The sequence below is a fragment of the Urocitellus parryii genome, chromosome 13 (genome assembly GCF_045843805.1).
Source record: "Urocitellus parryii isolate mUroPar1 chromosome 13, mUroPar1.hap1, whole genome shotgun sequence".
Lineage (NCBI taxonomy): Eukaryota > Metazoa > Chordata > Mammalia > Rodentia > Sciuridae > Urocitellus > Urocitellus parryii.
The window spans coordinates 4,031,042-4,049,809 of NC_135543.1; the positions used below are offsets into that span (position 1 = coordinate 4,031,042).

At 38.2% G+C, this 18,768-nt stretch overlaps 1 protein-coding gene across 1 annotated transcript in view; it reads right to left on the reverse strand.

Annotated features, from left to right (window-relative positions):
* Znf407 (zinc finger protein 407) overlaps positions 1–18,186 on the reverse strand; it is a 425,149-nt gene extending 406,963 nt beyond the window's left edge. Inside the window, exon 1 of the mRNA XM_026388679.2 lies at positions 18,129–18,186. The gene's annotated coding sequence lies outside the window, so the exon portion shown is untranslated. The remainder of the gene's footprint in view (positions 1–18,128) is intronic.
* Between the last annotated feature and the right edge of the window lie 582 nt (positions 18,187–18,768).

Sequence of the window (18,768 nt, forward strand, 5' to 3'; positions counted from 1 at the left end):
TTAATCATTGCATTTTGACATAATGTGTTAATGCAAGAATAGAAAATGCTCTTCTCTACTTTCCATCTTGTTAAAAACAGTGTTCAAGTTCATGCTTCCTATACATATACTTACATACATTTTCCTTCCTATCTGCTCCCACCCTTATCAAGAAGCTTCTATACCACACAACAGCACTTGAGGCACACAGGAGGAGGTCAAGAAATGTTAACTGAATAATACAGGTCCTGTGAAACATGTTATGGGGCATAATTTTCATGAACTTTGAAATAAGTTGTAATAAAATGACATTTACATTTCTCCCACTATCTGATACAGCTTATGATGAAAATGGAAAGAAGAAAATCAAGTTATTAAAGAGCTACCTATAAAGGAGATGAGGTAGAGCAAGTTTTAAATTTAGATTTAAAATATCTTAACATTTGCTGAGAATCCTGCTCCTTTTGGATGGAAGCATTCCTGAGCAATGGGCTTGCTTCCGAGTTATCAGCAGACATGGGTTCCTTCCCAGTGATGAGCAGAAATTTTGCAGCGTGCTATTCTAGTATGCCCAAACCTGAAGAGGCGGCCCATACAGTGGACACAGGCAGAGTCAGTCATCAGGGCCAAACGGGTCATAGTCCTTAAGTTACTTACACTACACAAAACTTACCTTCATCTAGTGAGAGGCACTCAAACTCAGAAGATTCAGGGGCCTCAGGCTCAGGATGTGGAAATGAGTAAGTCCAACCTCAAAAGCACTTTCATGCCAAGTCTAGCTTGATCCCATTACAGAGCCTTCTCCAGCCAAAGTACAAGGCATTTGCAGACAAGCAGGCTAGCTGTTACTCCCAAGCCCATGTCGTAAAAGTAAAATCTCACTGAGTCAGAAGGGAGCGCTGTTTCTATTCAAGAGGATACCTATGCTATACTTCAAATATGCAATTCAATTTTGCCTAAAAGTTTAAAATATAAATATTTACTTAGTGCTTAAATGAGCGCTAAAACAGACATTAAAACACCATACTGACAGGGACCAGACCAGTGACAAAACAAAGTAAGTAGATCATCATCGCTTTTATTATCAAATTTTCCCACCTTTCCAGCACTATTTGTGAAAACGCATTAACAGTAATATGGCAAAACTAAATAAACTGTAAAAATTAGCTCAGCCATCATAACTGGCAATTTCTCTTATAAAAGCCTTGATATACTTCAAGTACTATTTTCCAAATACATTAAAATGTTAATTTTATGACCAACCACCTTATATCAACTATCTCTGACAAACAGCTTTCATAGTAAGAAAGATTTTACATAAAAAGTTAAATTTAATATTGCCTTTCAAAAACTATTTCAAAAATAAAGGCTTTGGTAGTGTTTTCATCTAATTTTTTAAGAAAAAAATTCTTATTGTAACAGGAATAAAGAGGATAAGAGAAAGAAATAAAGATTCTATAAGTAAAAGTGAAAAAATTCAATGTCATTAGAAGCAAACAGGACACCTTTTATCCTATGCCATTTGAAAAAGGTTGTTTTATTATCAATATAACTAATCACAATGAAACCATCTCCCACAACTAAAGACATTATAATGAATTTTCTTTACAGCTACAGAGAAATGGGATTTGCTGTTTCACATCAAATAGAACAGGCTGTATAAATTCTTCTTTCTATTTGTTGTAAAATATAATTTCATCTATAAAATCAGACATGAAATATTAAAACTGAAAAAACAGAATTTATATCCTTTATTTAATTTAATTTAAATGGTCTATTCACTAAAAAAAAAAAAAAGTGGGGAGGTTACATGTGATAGAGCCCCTCCTTTCTCATTAAGCGTTTCCATTAGACCTCTTATTTTCAAGAATTTATAATGCAGCTATAAAAAAGCATTCCATAAGTTAGTCTATATTCCTTAAATTTTCTCCTCTTCCTCCTCCTCCTCCTCCTCCTCCTCTTCTTCTTCTCTTCCTCCTCCTCCTCCTCCTCCTCTTCTTCAAAAGGCATGAAAATATAGCACTTACAATAGTAATAAAAGCAAAAAGAATTAGGAGTATAAAATTAAAGAAACAGGGGGCTGGGGTTGTGGCTCAGCGGTAGAGTGCTCACCTAGCATGCTTGAGGCACTAAGTTCAATCCTCAGCACCACATAAATGTAAAATAAAGATATTGTGTCCACTTAAAAATTTTAAAAATAAATATTTTGTAAAAAATTAAAGAAACACAAAGTGTATTCACACTGAAAATTCTAAACCCTAGTGAACAAAGAACATTAAGCTACAAATAGTGAGGTCTTTGCTTTCACCCTGACTACACCGGTAACAAGCTGCAGGCCCTGCAGAGACAATAGATGACTCATAATACTTTCCAGAGCCATAGCTTCTTTGTAAAAGCAAGAAGAAAAAGACTAAGACTTCTAAATCCATTGAGAAAATATCTGATGTTAAGGAGTTGCTGAACACTGAAAGAGTAAAAAGCAGTACTCCTAGTAGTGGATTTGCTTTTCATTACAGCAGGAAAAGGTATTTTCAAAATTTATATCTGGGAGCAAGATAACTGAGAAAAGGCAATACATATTCCACACTGTTCTTGTTGAGACAGATTTATCAGGTCCACATGAAAAGATGGAATACAATCGCTAATCAAAGAACTGCAGGGGAAAAAAAGACTAAAACTACTAATTTTGGAAGAAATCTGGAAAACAGTATAATTCCAAATGTCAATAAGCTAACACACCATATAAAACAATCAGGCCTCTAGACATTTGGAATATAAATTATTAGGTACAGAAGATCTGGGTGTTAAGAAAGTATATTTAGAAAAGAGAAAAACTTCAGTATTAAATTGTTTAAATGAATATAGTTGTACTCAAGTTCACCTATATAAAATAAAGCTAGTACTTTTTTCTCCCCTCTGGGTTGTTAAATTATAGGTAATTTTTTCCTCCTCTTACTGGAACTTTCCTATAACTTTCTAAAATGCATTACTTTGGGGGAGAATGTGACTGAGTGGAAAGCTTTAAAAAGGTCTCTTCACATTGTTGAAGTAATGGGAAAGGACTACTCCTAATGAGAAAAGGGGAAGATGGAAACGCACTTAACAATTGTGGTACATGGACAAAACTTAGAACTGAAGCACCACAAAATAAAAGGAAAAACAGGGGTGACTTGTAATTAAACCAGAGATGTCTGAGGTCTAATTTTGGTCAAACACCAGATGCCAAGAGAGCTACCTGTGACTCACTGGACCTCATGTTAAATATACAAGAATTGGAGATGGGGGCTAGGGGCTGGAAGAAAGAGGGTCAGTGACACCGAGCATATCCAGCACCCAAACCTTGGCCTTTAATATTACTGCCCACTAAAAAACAAAAAACAAAAAACTGGGCTTCTGAAGAAATGGCCAGTTCTAGGACACGCAAGGCAGATACATGAGGCTGGGGCATGTTATGTAAAAAGGTAGCAAAAATTTAAAAAAAAAAAAAAAAAGAAGAAGAAGAAGAAGAAAATGATATCATGAAGACACAGGAGTCACCTTGAGCATCAAAAAAATGCGGTGCCGTTAAAATGTAGGAGTGAATAAGTGCATTTAGACTGCTAGGTGGATGAATAAGTAGGCAGGAGAGAGGAAAAAAGGGGAGAAGAGGGCAAAGGAATCGCTCTGTTTATGGTAGAATGCAAGGCCAACTGGAAAGTATTGAGGGAGTATTGGAGATAGAAAATCATGTTGGCGGTAACATTCAATGGATGCTAAATCTGGAGGGATATTTTTGATATGGAGCAGAAGAAGGTATGATGTTAAATCATCTTCCCACAAACCACTTAGTAGTTCAAGAGAAGAAAAATAAATGATGAAGAATTGGGCACTGGGTAGATTGGCAATATCTTGCCTAGGTGATCAAAATCAACATCCTCAAAGAAGGTCCCATGTACATGGTGTGCCCTCAGATGTGACACTCATAAAGCACATCACTCACATCACATCACCATGAATCATTGCAGACAAGAATACAAAACTTCCATTTAATCAAGAAGACACAGCAGATACACCAGGAGGACTGTTTTAGTTGAGGGAAAAAAATGGCAAGGAGGACTGTATTTTTCAAAAACGTCAATGCCATAAAAGACAAAGAAAGGCTATGGGAATGTTCCAGTTTAAAGGAAGCTAAAGAGGCATGCACACTAAATGTAACACCTGTTCTCTGACAAGTCCTGCTGGCAGGGAAAATGCACTAAGGACAGGATAACTGGCAAGAAGAACTAAGGTAAATTTACAAAATTGATAACAGTAATTTGATTATATAAGATGGTTCTTAGAAGATAACAATCAAGTATTCATGGGTTAAGAGTCACAAGGTATTTAACTTGCTCTCAACTGGTACAGGAAGAAAAGTAAAGTGTGTATACTGTGGGTGTACACGCAGATGTGTATATAGAATGTACATGAGAAAGAGAGAAAAAGATAAAACGAATAGGTAGGGCTGGGGTGCAGATCAGTGGTAGGGCACTTGCTTATACACCAAAGCCATAAGTTTGATCACCACCACCACAAAAAATGAAATGAAATAAAAAGAGAATCAAATGACAACAAAAGATGACTCATAATAATTTATGCAGGCATTCTAGAAAAGTTTTCTAGCTTTACTTTACATTTTACAATAAATTTAAAACTATTTCCAAATTTTAAAAGGGGAGGAAAGTTGGGGATGTTTTTCGTTCATATAGCTTAAAAAGACCTCCACAACATCTTGATGAATTGTCAGAAAGGTCACAGGAATACAAAGCTTCATAAAAATGACAAAAGGTTAGGGCAGGGATTGTGGCTCAGCAGTAGCATGCTCGCCAAGCATGTGCGAGGCACTGGGTTTGATCCCCAGCAGCACATAAAAAATAAATAAATAAAATAAAGGTATTGTGTCCAACTACAACTAAAAAATAAAAATTACAAAAAAATTTCTGTACTTACTCCACACAACAGTTATCGCTATAAATTAATACTTTGAATATTTTTCAAAACATCTGTTTTCAGCTAAAGAGAATGCTACTTATTTAGATATTCCAGAATTTTGTTGAAGAATATTATATACCGCAGATACTGAGTACACTGAAACTTAGAAGTTTGGAGTTAACTCATATTTAGTCCTGTATCCTCTCCTGAATGCCTTTATCCATATTTTATCTTATAGTTTTTTAATTCATTAAAACCCAGCAGGCAAGATAAATAAGAACAGGAGAGATGGTAAAAGAAAAGGTGGTAAAATTTTAGATAACTTTAGTTTTGTAATTTTTAGATGAGGTAAAATAAAAGCATGTTAAACTAGTGACAAAATAAGGTTAGTTAAGTGAGGTTTGGAGATTACCCTTTTCTTATTTGTAACAGTTGAGAGAGTGGGATATAAAAATCATTAACAGAAATTTAGTGTAAAGCAGAAAAATGGAATTCAGGAGAATTCATAAGGAAAATTTGAAGATAGAGATGGAATTTAAATCAGTAATATAGCAGTGCTTTATGGGCCCTCCAAACTCATGCTATGTTCTTCCTCCAGGGATTATCATCAAGCTCTTTTTCTACCAACAGCATCAATTTCTTCCAAGAATTTCATTTTGGTTTCAGTGAAATTCACATTCATTAGCATTTCTTTTTTAAAAAGCTATATATTTTTAATTATTTTATTTTTTATTTATTCATTTATTTTATTTTTATGCGGTACTAAGGATCCAACCCAGTGCCTCACACATGCTAGGCAAATGCTCTGCCACTGAGCTACAACCCCAGCCCCTCATTACCATTTATTGAAGCCCAATACTAGCTTTAGAAGATCATGATTAACATTGCTTATAAATTTTATAGATATGCTGATTTTGCTTTTCCTCAACAACCAATGTACACATTAACCAAACAGAATCCTAACCATTGCTACAGGAAAAGGCTATACCCAACGCCCCATTAGACAGTATGTCTGCTAGTTCCCAGGTAGTTATATAAGAATTGTATGGATTAAGCAGTGAAGATACTTAAAAAATAGCATTCATCATTTGAACAGTGTTTCCAAGAATGTAACAGAAACACCTCCAGCAGCACCTCAAAGTTTGTACCATGAGTAAGGCATTTTAAATAATTATGTATTATTCAAATATGTATTACTAAAAATAATACATCAACGTATGACTACACATGTATTATTACTTTCTTATAACAAGGGCAAGTTTATAAAGTACAGTAAAACCAATGAAGGAATAGGCAAAAAAAAAATGAAGTTTGGAAACTGCATTACACTATAACTGGTTCATTTACTAATTTCTAAATTACACAAACTCCAAGTAATCCAAAAAATAAAAAATCCTCAGCTCTAAGTCCATTATTAAACAAAAGTGTTCTGAGAATCAATCACTTCGCCATTGCTGATAACACTTTACAGGCAACATGGCAAGTTGTCATTTAATATGGCTCCTTCATATTATATTTCTGAGGATACAATACAATTTACTAAAATGTCCTAACTATAATATTACTCTTCTATATTCTGAATAATTTGAGAAATTTTATATGTTGTCAGAGAAAACTGTATACTACTAACTTTCTACGTATTCATAATCCTTCCTTTTAGATTTGGATAATGTAGCTGGAACCAATGTAATAAGACTAATACCCTCACACATCAAACCAAAATGGAGTCACTTATGCTAAATAGCACATCAAGGAACTGAAATTTTAAGGAAGCAGAGAGATCTCAAAACAGACCCATTGGGCTGGGGATGTGGCTCAAGCGGTAGCGCGCTAGCCTGGTATGCGTGCGACCCGGGTTCGATCCTCAGCACCACATACCAACAAAGATGTTGTGTCTGCCGAGAACTAAAAAAAAAAATAAATATTAAAAATTCTCTCTCTCTCTCTCTCTCTCTCCTCTCTCTCTCTTAAAAAAATAAATAAATAAATAAATAAATAAATAAAAGGTGTGTTGCTTTTAAAAAAAAACAGACCCATTTTTCCTAAAGACAGAAGGTTACAGTCTACCTGAATCAGCATAAAGAAGTCTCCTCTGCTTTAACAATGCCTGCTCCTGCAGGGTATAATACGTGAAATAAACTTATGCTTACTAGTTTTTTTCCTATTCTTCTGTTTCCTTGATCCCACCTCCAAAGACCACTGCTCTACTACTGCAGGTGGCAGCTCTCACTCTGTTATAGAATGAAGACTGCCCTAAATCACAAGGCACAAATAAAATCCAATTAGATACATCACTGAATGTGTTGTGATTTTGTTTTTTGACATAGATAAAACCAATCCTTTACAAACAAATTTAGCTAATTAAAAAAATGTGAATCTATAGCTCTTAGCCATGGAGAGATTCTGATGAAGAAAAAGTCTGGCACAGGGACAAAAATCTGTACTTTTAGAGTTCCATGAGCAATTATCATAAGCCAAATTTGGGAACCACTAGATTAAAGTTCCTCCAAACTATTCAAAAAATGTACACTTACTGTATTATTTACTAGACCTACAGCTATGGAAGGAAGGGCAAAAAGAGAGGAGTGTTTGGGGTAGGGGGAATTTGAGGGCTGAATCCGGAATGATAAGAAATACTATCACACAGAGATTCCATGGACATTTGCCTGCATTCAAATTTGACACACAAAATTACTGTGACTGTTCTAACCTATCATTTTTAAATTACGTGGCATTAATGGTGAAATATTTTAAAATATTACCCATAAAGAAAATTAGATTTTGTACCCTTAAGATTCTTAATGAAAACCATTTGATGTTTTTGGACGACTATAAATTCTACTCCCTTCCCTTCAATGACCTAAATTTTCTAAGCTATTTTTTAAAGTACATTGCCACCTTAGTTTAAATTCTAACAGTTTTATAATTATATTTGAAATGATCATGTATTCCAATAACTGATATTTCTCCTTCTATAATAACTGACCCAATAATTATATATCAAATTCTGATCCATAATTAATAATCAGAAGAAATCACAATTGTATACTTCCAAATAAGTAGATTGCTGCTTCCTTTGCATTTAAAACACAGAGTTCCCATTATATTTAATAACTGAAAAGCGTATGTGTGCTTTGGTTACATTTGATGAATCACACTAGTATTACTCCAACTGTGTGAAACAATGTCTTCTCCCTATCAGGTTTTTTACTACCTTGTCTTTATTTAAAATTTTTTTTCATATAAGAAAAAGCACAGCATAGAAGAATTATTTAAGAAAATAAAGGTATGAACAAACACATTACAAAGTGTTTGGAATTAAGGCTGAGATTATCTAGCTTCAACAAAATGTAGTTAAAACTAGAAGAGCTGAAGTACCTGAAATCTGTTGTAAGAAGCCAATGTTCCATATTTGCCTATAAGGGATCTCCTACCATCAACACATGTGTCGTAAATGCAGACATTCCTACCATGGAAGGACTCTCATGAGCTGTCAACTTCTTGTGCCAGATAGTATGATATTTCATAATTACAAACCTTGACAGTTCTCATGGTGTTTAGGCAATTTTAGCACTCTGAATATCATACAAAAATAACAGTGTTATTTGCTTCCATAGGACATTAATTTGACATAGGATTTCTAGAAATATATTTTTATTTTTTCAGCATTTGTTTATTTCAAGAGGTGATTGTGACACATGATAGCTTAAGAGAAAGTCTCCAGTGTAAGCAAATTCTTCTGTGACATGGTGAGGCACCACTATAATCCCAGCTACTACAAAGGCTGAGACAAGGGAATCCCAAGTTCAAGTACAAACAAGGCAACTTAGTGAGACCCTACCTCAAAATAAAATAAAAAGGGCTAAGGGTATAATTCAGTATTAGAGCTCTTGCCTAGTACAGGAGGTCCCACAGGACAAATCCTGAGAGAGAGAGAGAGAGAGAGAGAGAGAGAGAGAGAGAGAGAGAGAGACCGACCCCAATAATACTAGAAAATATGACAAAGGAAAACAATGTTATCAAAGGCTAAGAAAAAATGTGTAAATGCTGGTTTCCCAAAAGTGGGTGTTTTTAGCAACAAAATGAGTAAGCAAAGAAGTATGATTTCTCAAGCACTGTCACATGATACAACTTCCTAATGAACTGGCAGACTTTAGAGGCCCATCATCTGCTAAAATGATAAAGTCATCCATTTTAGTTAAAAAACAAAATATGATAAAGTTAACTTTGGAAAAAAGGATAAATATACACTTTACCAGGCTTTCTCTACACTCCCATTCCTTTCTTGACTTCTTTTTCTTTCTTACTGTCTATGCTTGTCTTCCTTCTCTGATCATGTATGACAAAGATGAAAAGTCAGAAGCCTATCTGCCTGGATCTGTGCTCATGGCCAAGCTGCCTCTTCTCTAAGGCAGGATAGTAACAGTGCCTGCTTCTGCAGGATCCACTGCAGGATATAATTCTCACTTTTTTCATGGCACACAAACTCAGCATGTAATGCACTCACACCTGTGCCTAGCACACAGGCAGTGCTTGGTAGGTATTAACCATCATTATCATCAAAACCAGCTGTCCTGGCAGTACTCATAAGAGTAAGTTTTATCACACTTCTCCAAGATCTTGTCCTCACCTCATCACACTTTTCTCATACAAACTGAACAGTCCCTATGTAAAGAGACTTTGCAAAATAAAAACATTTTTAAATATTTACAAATACAAAAATAATTTTAATGCATAACATTAACAAGATCTTGAGATTGCAGTTTAATTAGTATTACCTGAGTCACTCCTTACGACTTCCCCTCTTTACCACCTTACCTCTTCTGTTACCTACTAACCTGAATCCAGTTTGTAACCTACATGCTTTTCTTCATTATTTTACCCTATCTGTATTCCTAACAATATGCAATTGTTTTATGTGTTTCTAACTTTAAAAAAAAAAAGAAAAACTATATGTAATCTTATACATGTAATTTTTTTCAATATTTTTAGTTGCTAATTGACCCTTATTTATTTTTATAAATTTATATGTGGTGCTGAGAATCAAACCTAGTGCCTCACACATGCTAGGCAAACACTCTACCACTGAGTGACGACCTCAACCCATTGTAATTTTTTTCTTCAAGATTATGTTCCAATTGTTTATTATACTCAGTGATGCAAACAGCTAACGTGCATTCCCCCTGTATAATATACTCTGAAAGTATTGTATAATACTTTTCTACATGAATATAATACAATGTATTTATCCATCCTTCTACAATGAAGATTGCTTCCAATCTTTTCTTTTGCAAACTGTGACTATGAGCATCCTTGCACATGTCTCTAAGCACTCAAGCACATGAAAACAGTGGTTTTCAAATTTTAGCATCAAGTCTCTTCAAGGACTTGGTAAGACAAGAAACCTGGAACAGTCTCAAAGGTGCTAATTCAACAGGTCAAGAGCGGGACCCAAAACATCTGTATTTTGAACAAGTTTCCAAGTGAAGCTGGGAAACAATTTAGAACCACAGCACTAAGATAAAGACTAAGGGCTGGGGATGTGGCTCAAGTGGTAGTGTGCTCGCCTGGCATGTGTGCGGCCCGGGTTCGATCCTCAGCACCACATACAAACAAAGATGTTGTGTCTGCTGAAAACTAAAAAAATAAATAAATATTTTAAAAAATTCTCTCTCTCTCTCTCTCTCTCTCTCTCTCTCTCTCTCTCTCTCTCTCTCCCCCCCCCACCTCATTCTCTCTTAAAAAAAAAAAAAAAAAGATAAAGACTAAGTGTACAAATGAGCTGGAGTACATGCACCTCAATATTAGATAATTCCAAAGTTACTGCATCAATTTATACTCCCACCAGTTAAAACACAAGCATTTGTTATTTCCTATCCTCCCAACAACACTGTCAGACTTTTTACATTGTTGCTGACTTAATATGTATAAACCACACACTTTTGGCTTAATTTCCCTAATTACTAACGCATTTCCCTAATTACTAATGAAGTTAAGCATCTTTACATTAAGATTTCCTCTTCTGTGAGATGCCTATTTGGGTGATTTGTACCTTTTTCTGTTCTTATTAATCTGGAGTTACCTACCCTTCTGGGTAGGTAACTCCAGATTAATAACCTTTTATCAGTAACATGTACTGAAATATTTATTCTCCCTTATGACCTAATCATTCTCTTGATGGTTTTCCTAATGAACACAAGTTGTCACTGTTAATATTGTCAAACATATGAATTTCTTCCCCTGTGATATGCACTTTCTATGATCAGTTTAAGAACCTCTTATCTGCCAGAGTCATATAACTATCTTTCTGGATTGACTTCTAAACATTTCATAGTTTTGGCTTCTAAATAAAGACTTTAATTGACTTGCCATTGACTGTTGAGTCATGTGAATTTAAAATGTATGCCACACTTGGGAAGGTCCTATTTGATAAAGAAGTGTGTATGTGTATACATACACACACACACACACACACACACACACACACACACACACACACCACATCCAATTATAATTTAGGGAGGACACAAAAAGAACACCAGTGAAATACTGATTCAGTGTTAACCATTACTTTATTGGGTTTATTCTGCTCTCACTGAGGCAGAAAAAAATTGGAAATTTTCAAAATGAAAATTTGAAAGGTTATTTGCAAATTACATAATGATCTCCACCCTCCTCCAGGAAGAATTCATAAAATGTGCCCCAAAATCTCATTCAATGCTCTAGGGACAACTTTTATTAAATTCAGCACAAGGATCTGGGAGTGTACCTCAGTGGTAGAGAGCTTGCCTATCATGTGAAAGAGCCTGGGCTCAACTCCCCACAGAAGGAAGGAAGGTAGAACACATTTTATAGAAAGTTTTGCACTGGAAGAGTCATGAGACAGATCACAGAACCACAGCAACAGAATTGGGACAGTTTTCACAGCTGCCAATTCAAGACTAATTTATATCAAGCACAAGTTCCTTCCAGCAGCCTGTATCTTTACCTTTCCCTGACAATGTTTGGTTCTAACAAAGCTTCTCAAGATAAGGAGTATCTTAGAGGGTCAGATTCAAACATTATGACATATATTCATTTCTTTTAAACTTTTCCACCCAAACCACAAAAGGTTGGTCATGAATTACAAAGGGAAATTTTTTAATCTTTGAAATGAAAACCTGACAGACACCTTCTCAACCAAAATATAAAAGTCATATTAACCAATAAGACAACACATCTATGTCACGTAGCTCCTGATATGATGCACTAAGGGCATGACTTCACCTCTGTGGTGTTCTTGTCAAAAGAGCTTAACCCTCAATTTAATCATGAAAGAACACCAGAAAAATCCAAATTGAAGGATAGTCTACAAAATAATTGGCCAGAACTCTTCAAAAGAATCAAGGTCATGAAAAAATTAAAATTAAACTTAACTATCACAGATTGGAAGACTAAGATAACATGATAATTAAACACAAAGTAAGATCCTGAACTACATTTTGAACCAGAAAAAGAATATCAGTAGGACAACTGATGAAATGGGAAAAAAAAAATCCTGAGTTGAGCTATACCAATTGTGTGGTTTCCATAATTGCTTTCTAGATACATGAAATCTTAGCAAAGGGGGAAACTGGATGAAAGAAACACAGGAACTCATCTGGATTACTACTGTTTTTGTTTTGTTTTGTTTTTAATTCTAAAATTCTTTAAAAGTAAAATGTTTTAAAAAGGTATTTCAAGGACTGGGTTTGTGGCTCATTGGTAGTGTGTTTTCCCAGTAGTGTGTAATGTGTGAGGCATTGGGTTCAATACTCAGCACTGCATATACGTAAATAAAATAAAGCTCCATTGACACCAAAAAAAATATGTTTTAAAAATATTTCAAATGAAAGACAAAAGGCATAGGGTTAAGTCTAACATAAAACTATGCCATTCCTCCAATAATCATGCTTAAGAAAAACTTAGTAATTGAAAATAAGGATTAAACTGTAATAAATTATAATTGTTCATTAATAGCCTAAAAAAAGAATAGACTGAAGAACACAGTAACTTTCTCTACACCACAAAAATCTCTCTAGATAAACAACCTATTGTATTTTCCCCCTGTATTCTTTTTAATTCATCTTGACTTATAGTTATTTAACATGTACTATGGGTACATAATGGTGCGAAGGCTTGATGAGATTTTAAACATCCCAACAATCTGTGTTTCCAAATAAGACTATAAGCTTTATGATGGCAACATATTTATATTTCCCTACAACATATTTATGTTACCCTATTAAATAGACTACATCAGACATGGGAAAAAAGGGAAGCTTTTAATTTTTGAATAAAAGAAATTATGAACAGTGTTCATAGAAACTAAGAGCTTGAAAACATTACCACTGGTATTTCCATTGAATTCTATCTTTAATGCTTTCTACTATCCCTTAGTATTTACACATTTCCAATTTTCTAGGCTAACTCAAGAGAACCAAATTATTAAAAGAGAGATATCACATATGGAAACTAACCATATGAATATAAGAGCAATAATGCTCAAAAGGAAAAAATAAAACTTAAAGAAAATAGCACTGAGGACTATTTCGTCTACCTTCATCTTCTCCTCCAAAAGGTTCTCCTTCCAGACATAAATTTTGGAAATTCTGGATTTATTGAGGGAAACTGTTAATTAATTACTTTATACTTTGACACTGCAATTAACTTAATTATAGAACGTTTTGCACTGGAAGTCTGCCTCTTATAAGGGCTACTTCTAGGTTATATTCCAGGTAGTTGGAATTGCTAGATAATCAGAACTGTTATAATCATGATTTACCTATACAATAACCATAAGAAGATATTACAGTCACAAAAGAATAACAAAAGACTCTTGCTGGGGATGGTGGCGCATGCCTGTAATCTCAGTGGCTCAGGAGGTTGAGGCAGGAGGAACACGAGTTCAAAGCCAACTTCAGCAAAAGCAAGGCACTAAGCAACTCAGTGAGACCCTATCCCTAAATAAAGTACAAAACAGGACTGGGGATGTGGCTCAGTGGTGGAGGGTCCCCAAGTTCAATTCCTAGTAGTGCCCCCCAAAAAAGATTCTTTACACCACAACAGATCTGGACTCCTCACCAGTGCTGCAAGAAAATCAAGACATACATCTGCATGTGCATATACATGTACATATTATTTTTATTTTTACTTCTTTTTTATTATTAAGGATTAAACCCAGGGTGGTCTACCACTGAACTGCATCCCCAGCCCTTCTATTTTTTTATTTTTAGATAATGTCTAAGTTGCATAGGGCCTTGCTAAATTGCTGAGATGGCCTCAAATTTGCAATTCTCCTTGCATCAGCTTCACAAGTTGTAGGATTCTAGGTGTACCCTACTGCACCTGGTGCCCGCGCACACACGTGTACATATGTGCATTTATAATATATTGACATAATGCTATATACACATCAATGTACTTTCCTTCCTCTCCACACTGCCATACTCACTCTCACTTCCAAAACCAGTTTCCTGTGAATTAAATTCTACAAATATTTACTGACTACCCTCTATATACAAGACACTATGCAAGGAACCTCTAAACACGAAAGCTGGCTCTTGCTCTAATCTAGTGAAGAAGCTACTCCATCTCTCTAATCTCTCTAACCTATGAGAAAACTGTGAGATGTTATGGGTCCTCTGGAATTCATACTCAACCACATAAATGCCTACTCATTATCTCAACTGAAACCATTTTCCCAAGTATCTGCTCCCCTTCCACCACTGCCAATCCCAGAACTGGACAACAGGATCTACCCTATCATCCAAAGTAGATACTTTAGTGTCCACACTGATTCCTCCATCTCACTTTCCTCTCTCACAAACTTTCTCCAAATACACTGTAAATACACACCATTAAGTCCTCCTTCTACCTCACAGTTTACTGTGATGGCCAGTTTACTGTGATGTCTCATAAATCACAACAGCCTCTAAAAGACCCTTCTCTTCCAGACTTACACCACTCAAATGAACTCAAGTTGTAAACAGAGTGGTTAAAAATCACAGCTGATAAATTTGCATATGCTACTCTGCTGCCTACATTCTTCAAAGAGGCCTCTCCAGCCTCTCATATTCTGCAATCCAAAACCCTAAACTTAAACTCCTAAAATGTTCCATGTTACTCCTGATTCTTGGAAATACTCTACCTGAAATTCTACTCAGCATTCTCTCTTTACATCTTTGCCCAACTAGTTGCTATTCATTCTTTGGATATCATCCCCTTCTAGAATTCCTCCCTAATCAAAATCTAGGTTAAGTGGTTATGCTGAACATTTTTTGCTTTTAGGGCTACCTAGGATCCCAAGTTACCTTTTTATTTCATTGGTCTCATTTGTCATATGTGTTTCTGTGAAATGTAAGTCAGAGAACAGTTTCTCTCTCTAATCTCTAGGAACTATGATGGCTTGGTCAACCTCATGTTCCCACCCAGAACTTTAAATGCCAGAAAGAAAAAAAAAAACTGACACAAGGAGGCAAGAGAAGTTAATAGACTTCCCAGTAACAAGAGAGTCAGCATTACAGCAATGAAGACAGTTTTCTAGAAACAACGTTGCTAGCAGCAAAACTCTGACCAGACTATTTATGGAAAATGACCTAGACTATGGTCTCAACCACCCAGCCTCTTTTTGATCCTGTCAAACCCACTTCTCCAGCCCTACCATCAATTCTGAAAGCTACTGCAGAAATTAGTGCTTTGAGTTAGGTTTCAAGGACTAGTTTGTATTCACTCCATTGAGGGGACATCTCCCCAGCATTTATTCTAAATATGCTTGTTTTATTAGAGAATACTATCCTTGATAAAATAGATTAGAGTTCCCAATAAGTTCATTTCCTGATTAAGCCAGCCAGAGTCCATTTCTACTGTACTAACATGGGACTGTAGCGCCAATGCCCATTGGCTGTATATTCCCCACTACCTCTTTCCTCATTTTACCCTAAGGCAAATGTTTCCTGAATGGATTACTTAATTCCACTACTAATCATTTAGAAAGAAAGGAAAATTCTCAGTGGAGGGTCACCTTTCATGCTTAAACACCCAATGTCAACTACTACTGAGGGTGTCAAGGTACCAATTAGAACTACACAGCCTCTTCTTTTATCCAAGGATTTATAAACTAGAATTTTTATCATCTTCAGAAACAAACCACTTTGGGGGGAGGGGCTGGCTGGATAAACCAGCCAAAAGTATTGTATTGAACCCAAAAGTGCTTTACCCCTGAGCTATATCTCCAGTCCTTTTTATCTTTTGAGACAGGGTCTCACAAAGTTGCTTAGTGCCTAAGTTGCTGAGACTGGCCTTGAACTTGCAATCCTCCTGTCTCAGTTTCCCACGTCCCTGGGATTACAGGTGTGTGCCATGGCACCTGGTACAAACCACTTTCTTAAAGATGACAAGAGAGAAGAAACAAATTAGGAACCTATTTTAATAAAGTTAAAGAGTTCTCTTCTAATAAAACAAGCATATTTAGAATCAATGTTCGGTATATGTCCCTTCAACCAAGTGAATACACACTAGTCCTTGAAACCTAACTCAAAACACTAATCCCTGCATGAAGTTTTCGCCATTCCTCCCTAAGCAGTGGTGCTTTCATATCTATATTGCAGCACTTAACAAAGTCGTATTTATTGAAATACCTATATTTTAACTACATCAAAATCATTGAGGGAAGTTACGTTACAATCTCCAGCACCTAGAATATACTGTCTGGAATAATGCAGGAACTAATCTTTTGGAAATGGATCCTTTTTCCTTTGCTTTCAAAGGTACCAATGCAACTGTTTTATCTTTCAAGTTTTCTGTAATTACAAAATATTCCAAAATAAACATTTTTTAAATGCACCAGTATCAACTATTATCAGACATCATCACACTTGCCATACATGTCATGTCAAAAGACATTAACTAACTACCAGAGAGCACTGCCTTGTGCCGGTAAATTAATAATTTTGTTTGTAACAAAGTTGAAAGAGTAGTATCTGCAGATTTGAACCCCAACACAAATTTTGGTCAAATTATTTAATCTAAATGTTTGCATAAAGGGAATAATTTTTATAAGGCTGTTGTGCTACGTAAAATATACAGAGTATGTCAAATGGCATTTGAACTCTTCTAATAATTTTAATCAATGTTAGTTCACTTTCCTATACAGTGTTCCAACTGGATATAACACCTCCAAACAGATGCATACTGTATCTAGTCCCATAGGCACAGACCGTACAGTAATAATTCAGTATACCATTACACTATGATTACCTACAAAATTAAGAAATCCTACAAGTGTCCATGGCTGCCAGCCCTGCCAAGAAGTCCTATTCCAGAATAGTTCAATGAAATAAATGGGCCACTCAAAACTCAAGGCAACCGACAGGGGTCAGCAGCTACTGCCACCCATCTCCAGACTAACTGCAGAGAGAGGGCAAGCATGCCCGGGCACAGGGGCGTCCGGGAGCGGGAGACCCCAGCCCAGCGCTGCACCCGCGGGTGGCCGCCCAGGGTCCCGACGCGACTGCGGAGAGACCGGGCGGCTCCAGTCCCGCGGGCGGGTGGCCCAGCGCGGCAGGCGCAGCCGCCCGCCCACACCTGGGTCGCCAACCACGGAGGCACGAAGGGCCGGGGGTGCCACGGGAGCGGACGGGCGGGCGGCCAGGGACGCCGCCGCCGGAACTGCACACGGAGCCCAGCGGCGCTGCAGTTGGAGCGACGGCTTCCCGCTTGGGGGGACCGCCCCGGTGCCGGCGCCGGGGGCGCACGAAGGGTGCCCGGGCTGGTCCTGGGCTGACGGCCGGCGCGGCGGGGGAAACCGAGGCCCGCGGCCCCGCAGGCCTGCGAGCGCGCCAACCCGCGGACTGCAGGGCGCGAGGCCGCCTCTGGGCCAGGCTGCGGGGGCAGCAGGCGGGCGCGCAGGGCTGTGTCGGGGCGCCGGGCAGGGTGGCGAGCGCGAGCGGGCGGGCGAGGGTGTGTGTCCGGGCGTGGGTCTGGGCGGGCGTCGGGAGGGAACGGCGGCAGGGAGGGGCGGAGGCGGGGGGAGGGGGGAGGAGAAAGAGCAAAAGGCCCTGACGGGGCTCCGGGCGTCCAGCCGCCCGGCCCCGGGCCCTCAAGCCACCGCCCCCAGGCCCCGCGCTGACGCTGGACGGTCCCCGCCTCCAGGCCCCCCGCCCCGCCAGAGAATAACTTACCTGTTTGCCGAAGGAATCGCTCCTACTCGCCCCTCTGACTGACTCCTCCGGCTCACCGTCTTCCCTCTGGGAGGAAAAGGCGGGACTTCCTGTTTCTCTTTTTAGCGACTTCCGGCCGTTCCCAGGGCGACTCTGTGGTGGCTGGAACACCGGACACCACAACCAAAAGGCAAGATCTTTCGACTGCTCTAGTAAAACATAAATTGAGTTCCGTCTTTTTCCCCCCGAGTGGCCGAAGGCCCCAGTGTGTCGACTTGCTTTTAGCCCAGCAGCTCTATCCGGAAGTCACTCAAAGAAGAGACGGGAAGTCCCACCCCTCCCCGAAAGAAGGAAAACGGGAAGCCGAAAGAGTCAATATAAAGGAGATGCGGTTTGGGCTCACGACGAGTGTCGGGTAGAGGACCGCCGGGATTCCCAGCGGAGCAGGCTCTTCCCGGGCCGATCCCGCCTCCTTCCTGCCCCATCCCTCCGCCTCGAGGGCGGCCCCGGAAACTCCAAGAGGACTGAGCGTCCCTGTGCCCGCCTCGCAGCCTCGGGCTGAGTTAAAGGCTCGCGACTTGACGGCTCTACGAGACGCGTTCTTCCGCACCCGGGGGCAGCGGAGCTGGGGACGCAGCCGTGGGCCTCGAGCCGAGCGCCA